The following is a 7,469-nucleotide window of genomic DNA, read 5'->3' on the forward strand; positions in this document are numbered from 1 at the left end:
GACTTCGCTGATTTTCGGGTCGTCGTATTCTGGTTCTACCAGAGCTTCTGGTATAGACACAGATTTTTGAAAATAGGTCTTGATTTCAGGAACTGGAGAAAACCGAACGGGAACAACAGCGTCCGAGTAGGTCGAGGGGACAGAAGGTCCCTTTGAAGTGGAAGAGATAGTGGGTCTCGATGGAGTAACGGCAGATGGCCGTGTTGAAGAGGCAGAAGGCCTCGTCGGAGTGATAACCTCCGCTTGTTTTTTAGAAAGCTTTACTTTAGATCTGGTCACCAGCATCCATCGCATAGCTGTCGGATGTCATTGGAGTAGGTGTGCTTGAAGAAGCATTGGGTTTCTTCCCTTTTTCGATTACTTTCTTTCCGGTCATTGCTGGGAGAAAGAGATTGGTTAGGGAGAATTTTTCTTTGAGAGTAAGAACTCTCTTGGGAGGTAATCTACCAAGGGGTTTTCGACCCCTTTTATAGACAAAATTTGGAAGTCGAAGAAAGATAAAATGGCTTGCCATCTAGCAAAAATTTGTTTAGACACAAGATTCTTGACATCTTTTTCTAAAACAAATTTAGATGCCTTTGAATCTATTTTGATAACAAAGCTTTTGTTAATTAAATCACTTTGAAATTTTTGTACACAGAGTATTATTGAAAGTATTTCTTTCTTTCCTGTTGAGTAATTTTTTTTGAGTAGAATTCCATATTCCCGAATGGAAACAGACAATGGATTCTTTCTTGTCAAGGGACTGTTTTAGGATTCCTCCATATCCAATATCGGATGCGTCGGTCTCTACTATTAAACTAGCCCTTGGGTTTATTAGCGATAAACACAGAATTGACTTGACAAGGGATTTGATTTTTTGGACGGTTTTGGTGTGTTCTTCAGTTCAGGGCTTTGGATTCTTTTTTAGCCTCTCAAAAAGAGGCTTGCAGATGGTCTGATATTTTGAAGGAAATCAGACACATAATTGAGACATCCCAAAAATCTTTGTAGTTGGGTTTTATCTGTAATTTGGTTTGGAAAGTTTGAGGCAAACTCAATAGACCTTTGAATGGGTTTAATTAGACCCAAATGAATTTCAAATCCAAGAAAACGGATTTTTGGTTGAAAAAGTTTAATTTTGGGTTTAGACACAACTAAACCGTTTCTTTTGACTGTCGTAAAAAATGTTTGAAGATGCTTAAAGTGTTGATCGATGTTTTGAGAAAAAATCAGAACATCGTCAATATAAACAATTGAAAAGTCTTGAGAAGGATTGAAAATATCATTCATAATCTTTTGAAATTCGGATGGAGCGTTTTTTAGCCTAAATGGCATAACGTTCCATTCGTTTTGTCCGAAAGGGACATTGAAAGCCGTTTTGATAGCTGGGCGAATAGCCCTTGTGTTCCAGGTGGTAAGATGCGGGAAGCGCAATAAGTCCGTTGGCAAGCTTGGGTGCTTAGTCATATGAAAAATTCTGAAGAAAAATCTTATCTACATCCTGACAACTTTATCAGAGACAAAAAAGAGATTGACAACTTGTCAGCCACACAGCGAAGGCTCACATGCCAATTATCAATGTCGGTAAACTATTAGTCTTTTAAATTATTAGTTTACTTTATGTCTTTTAGGACAACAGATCTTGAAGGGGTCATGTCTTGCTAGATTCGATCTTATCTCTTAGTTGGCGTTTTTCAAATTTACGTTCAAATTCGAAGTCTATAAAAGGACTTCATCAATGTAAAGAGAGCATCGATCGGCCGATAGCTCTCTCTTGAATATCAATTGAAGAATTCAGAGAAAAATCATTCTACTCTATCTCTTATCTATCTTATGAACGAATTTCTTAGAAAGCTCAGAAAATCAAACCATCTCAAATGCTCTACCGATGAAGAAGAAAGTTCAAATGAACATAGAAGGGGAGACAATCTCACCATCTCAAATACTGTCAATCAAGAATATCAGATTGCCAGAATCGAAGATCAACTCCCAAATTGGACTATTCCAAAGGTAGGTCCTAAAACTATCTACCAAATTTCAACCTTCAATTTTACTCAAAGATCATGCATCAAATTCTCAGAGAAAAACATCCCAATACATAACAATAGGGAATCTCTGAATCTTTTTTCAAGATCTCTTATACTCCAACATCGTGAAGAGTTTAACTATCTCCATGTCGGTCTTGTCCAAGTCGCTGAAAAACCATTGTTCAGACTTGGATTAGATATCCCAGTCCTTATCTCCTTACGAGATAAGAGACATGAAGATTTCTCAAATTCTTTGTTGGGAATGGTTCAATCCAATCTAGAGAATGGACCAGTCTATTTCAATTGTTATCCAAATTTTACTCTGTCACTCCACGACCCACATATATTATCAGCTCTCATGCTGGATTTACAATCAAAAAATTTAAACATCAAGGCTGAAACTCATTCTTCAGTCGTCATATTTAGGGTTTATTATAAGCTCATGAATACAAACATTTCTCCAAGAGCATTAAGATCCTCACCAAAAGGATCAACTATGCTCATAGAAGCGAATATTGGAAAATCACCAGTGACTGCCCCAAAAACACTCTCTTGGGATCAAATAACCAGAAGCACTCTCTGGAAAATAGAAGATGCAAATCTTTCAAAAAGAAAAGAATCTCAAAACCCAGTCCAAATCATCGAACATGACGATGGAAGCGTTGAAATAAAATTCAACGAAGAACCTTCAGGAATATCAAGATCGATGTATGACCCCTTAAAAGTAAAAGAGGTCAGTTATGATAAAAAAAAGGGCGTCAATCCACTGAGGATGGCTCAAGGTCTCCAACCCATACGGATATGGATACTCAATCCGTCTACGAAAGCCAGCTAAATGTCATTACAGCTGATTTCCAGATAGACAAAGAATTTTTGAAAGCTGATTTTATGTCAACCACCAACTCTTCAAAAAGAAATGCCTTCTTCCAAACCTACAAAGAGGCTGAGCGAAATGAATTGAGAGCTCAGTGGTATTCTCATATGGAAGCCATTGAAGAAAATATACCATTCTTCGAATGGTTTGAAGAAAATATTTTGCAGGTATGCACCTTGACTTAGAGGAGTTGGAAGACTACCAAAAGAGGCGAGGTATATTCGAAACATCCTCCGTTAGAAGAAGTCGAATTCGACAACTACTACGGAGAAAAGGTCAAAGCTAGTCCTTTCAAAAATATTCCAGAAGGATTAGAAAAGAGTAATCCGACCCTAAGGGATATCAAGAATATTCAGCATCAAAACAATTACTCAAATAAGATTTTATCCACGATCGCTACTCAATTCGAGAGCATCGAGGGAAAAATCTCAAAGAAATCAGGTACTCAGCAGGAACAGGCAAGCAGCTCTGTACCAAAGGTTGATGAGTCAATACCAATACTCAGACCGGCAAATCTCGAAATATTTACAAAAAGGATTTCAAAAGAAGAGGTTGCAATGGCCAAAATAGAGGAAAAATTGGACAGGATACTAAATCCCGCCATGACGCCTCAAGATTCATCTGTCAATGTCGTTAACAATGATGGCGAGATCCAAGAATCCGAAGACGAGATTGCAAATGAGAGAGAAGAACCTTTCTACAACCGAATTGAAAGGATCTCTAGGAGTCAAAATAATACCAGTAATCAGAAAAACTGGTACCTTCAACCGTCTTTTCCGGATATCCAGTTCGAAGAAAAGACACTGCAAACTCAAGCTCATTACGATGGTCTAGCAATCTATGAATGGAATATCGATGGGTTGTCTGACTATCTGATAATGAATGTTGTCAATGAGATGATGATGGCCGCAGGCGCGTATAAATTACAGGGCCATAAATCCGACCATCAGATAGCTAAAGTTTTAGTAACTGGATTTACCGGGCAACTCAAAGACTGGTGGGACAAATATCTCGACGAAACAACTCGCCAACAGATATTAAACCACTATATCGTAAGGCCAACTACTCAAATCATCAAAGAAGAAGGTCCATTAACTAGGACCGAAGTACAACATGAAAGGGTAGAGGATGCTGTCAACACCCTCATATATACCCTCATAGAATTCTTCGTCGGCGACCCTCTGAAATACCAGGAGAGATCCGTCGAGATACTCATGAATCTGAAATGCCCTACCTTAGGTGATTTCAGGTGGTACAAAGACATGTACTTCAGCAAAGTTCTTATTAGCACAGATAGTTCGTTGGAATTCTGGAAAGAGAATTTTGTCAATGGACTACCAAAACACTTCTCAAGGAGGATCAAAGATGGTCTTAAGACAAAGTATAATGGAACAATTCCATGGCAAACTTTGTCATACGGATCCATAGCATCCTTCATCATAGAAGAAGGACTCAGACTTTGTAATGAGTCAAAGATTCAAAACAAGCTCAATTCTTCGATATCAAACAGAAAAGAGCTTGGAAGATTTCGCGATCAATATGGATGCAAGGGGATAGAAGCTCCCTCAACGTCCAGACGAAAGAAGGTTAAAACGCATCCAAAACCTTATCATTCATACAGGCCTAGAGAAACATATCGGAATAAACCCGTGCAGTCTCAAAAGCCAACGTATTCAAGAAGAAAGTATACTCCTACAAAACCCCATAAAGGAAAGAAAAGGCAAACTTGCTTCAAATGTCGTGAAGAAGGACACTATGCTAACAAGTGTCCGATCAGAGGAAAGATCAATGAGTTGGATATAGATCAAGAGCTGAAAAATCAGCTATTACGACTGACCCTAATCGACTCAGAGCAATCAAGCGAGGGAGAAATCCTTGAACTCCAAGAAGAATCCGATTCATATTCTAGCACCGAATACGAATCAGAATAGGAGGGAAAAAGGACATGCGAAGGATGCATAAATGTCCTTACAAAGGATCAAGAAATTCTACTCAAAGTAGTAGAAAAAGTTCAAGATCCAGAAATTGAACAGAAAATTGCTCAACGACTTAGAGATGCCATGACAATCTCTAAGCCACCTGAAAGGGAAGAAAGAAATCCCTACAGATTCCAATCTGTTCTCCAAAGATTTGAAAAACCAAGGGAACTCACTACTCAAGATTTACAAAGAGAGATTAATAATCTCAAACTAGGTCAGAATCTTATATGCTTTGTCAAGAAATTCTCAATCTTCGGGAAAGGCAGCCCGAACAAAGGGAAACGGCGCAACCGAACCTGGACGAAGAAGATTTTCAAAGTTCCTTCGTTGGAACCATCACCACTTCTTAATATCAAAAATGGTACGCTCTCGTTACCTTAAAAATTTATGATTTCAAAATCACACTAAAGGCTCTCATAGATACTGGAGCCGATCAAAATTGCATAGGCCTAATCCCTACAAAGTATTTTGAAAAAACTACTGAGGGCCTTAGAGATGCTAACAACAACAAACCCAAAATTAATTACAAACTATCAAAAGTTCATGTTTGCAATGATGGAATTTGCTTCGTAAATTCCTTCCTTTTAGTAAAGGACTTAGGACAAGAATTAATCCTAGGTACTCCTTTCATTACTCAATTATATCCTTCTAGAATAACTGAAAAAGGGTTAGAATCAAAGTCCTTAGGAAAGAAGATAAAATTTAACTTCCTTTCCCCACAAGGATTAGTGAAATAAATAACCTTCAAAAGAATACAATTATTCAATCAATAAATGTATTAAATTATAAAGAAAAACAAATTTCTTTTGTAAAAGAAAAAATTTCATTCAAAAGAATAGAAGAACAGATTCAAACTAAGGCTGAAATTTCATTTAAAAGAATAGAAGAACATATTCAAAATAAGGCTGTCCAGTCTAAAATCATAACTTTACAAACTCAAATAGAAAAGGAAATCTATTCAACTATCCCTAATGCCTTTTGGAATAGGAAGCAACACATAGTTGATCTTCCTTATATCAAAACTTTCGAGGAGAAAAATATTCCTACGAAGGTCCGACCTATTCAAATGAATAGAGAACTACTAACATTCTGCAAAGCAGAAATCAATGATCTTTTGCAGAAGGGTCTTATTAGACAGTCAAAAAGCTCCTGGTTATGTGCGGCTTTTTATGTCAACAACCAGGCAGAAAAGGAACGTGGAGTCCCGCGACTGGTAATAAACTACAAACCCTTAAATAAGGTTTTGGAATGGATTAGATATCCAATTTCAAATAAATCAGATTTAATGCAAAGAATTTCAAATGCCAAAATATTTTCAAATTTTGATATGAAATCAGGATTTTGGCAAATCCAGATTTCAGAAAAAGACAAGTACAAAACGGCTTTCAATGTCCCTTTCGGACAATACAAATGGAAAGTTATGCCATTTGAGCTAAAAAACGCTCCATCCGAATTTCAAAAGATTATGAATGATATTTTCAATCCTTTTCAAAACTTTTCAATTGTTTATATTGACGATGTTCTAATTTTTTCTCAAAACATCGATCAACACTCTAATCATCTTCAAACATTTTTTACGACAGTCAAAAGAAACAGTTTAGTTGTTTCTAACCCAAAATTAAACTTTTTCACACAAAAATCCGTTTTTTTGGGTTTGAAATTCATTTGCGTCTAATTAAACCCATTTAAAGGTTCATTGAGTTTGCCACAAACTTTTCAGACCAAATTACAGATAAAACTCAACTACAAAGATTTTTGGGATGTCTCAACTATGTGTATGATTTCCTTCAAAATATCAGACCCATCTGCAAGCCTCTTTTTAAGAGGTTAAAAAAGAATCCAAAGCCCTGGACTGAAGAACGCCAAAACAATCCAAAAAATCAAATCCCTTGTCCAGTCAATTCCGTGTTTATTGCTGATAAACCCAAGGGCTAGTTTAATAGTAGAGACCGATGCATCCGATATTGGATATGGAGGAATCCTAAAACAGTCCCTTGACAAGAAAGAATCCATTGTCCGTTTCCATTCGGGAATATGGAATTCTACTAAAAAAAATTACTCAACCGTAAAGAAAGAAATACTTTCAATAGTACTTTGTGTACAAAAATTTCAAAGTGATTTAATTAACAAAAGCTTTGTTATCAAAACAGATTCAAGGGCATCTAAATTTGTTTTAGAAAAAGATGTCAAGAATCTTGTGTCTAAACAAATTTTTGCTAGATGGCAAGCCATTTTATCTTGCTTCGACTTCCAAATTTTGCCTATAAAAGGGGTCGAAAACCCCTTGGCAGATTACCTCTCATGAGAGTTCTTACTCTCAAAGAAAAATTCTCCCTAACCAATCTCTTTCTCCCAGCAATGACTGGAAAGAAAGTAATCGAAAAAGGGAAGAAGTCCAATGCTTCTTCAAGCACACCTACTTCAATGACATCCGACAGCTATGCGACGGATGCTGGTGACCAGATCTAAAGCAAAGCTTGTTAGATAAAACCTTTGTTTTTTCCTTATTTAGATTCACACGTTTACATTTAATTTCCCTTTGACCATTTGACAAACACGTCGAATGGATTAGCGAATTCTTAGACGTCAATTTTCTAGGAAGTGGCA

General features: G+C 36.9%; 1 long non-coding RNA gene across 1 annotated transcript in view; it reads right to left on the bottom strand.

Moving 5' to 3' along the window:
* Positions 1–2,033: 2,033 nt before the first annotated feature.
* Positions 2,034–7,469, bottom strand: part of LOC111434904 — a 20,039-nt gene continuing 14,603 nt past the window's right edge. Inside the window, exon 4 of the long non-coding RNA XR_002709007.1 lies at positions 2,034–2,260. This is a non-coding gene — a long non-coding RNA (uncharacterized LOC111434904). The remainder of the gene's footprint in view (positions 2,261–7,469) is intronic.

The sequence above is a fragment of the Cucurbita moschata genome, unplaced genomic scaffold (assembly GCF_002738365.1).
Source record: "Cucurbita moschata cultivar Rifu unplaced genomic scaffold, Cmos_1.0 Cmo_Scf00047, whole genome shotgun sequence".
Lineage (NCBI taxonomy): Eukaryota > Viridiplantae > Streptophyta > Magnoliopsida > Cucurbitales > Cucurbitaceae > Cucurbita > Cucurbita moschata.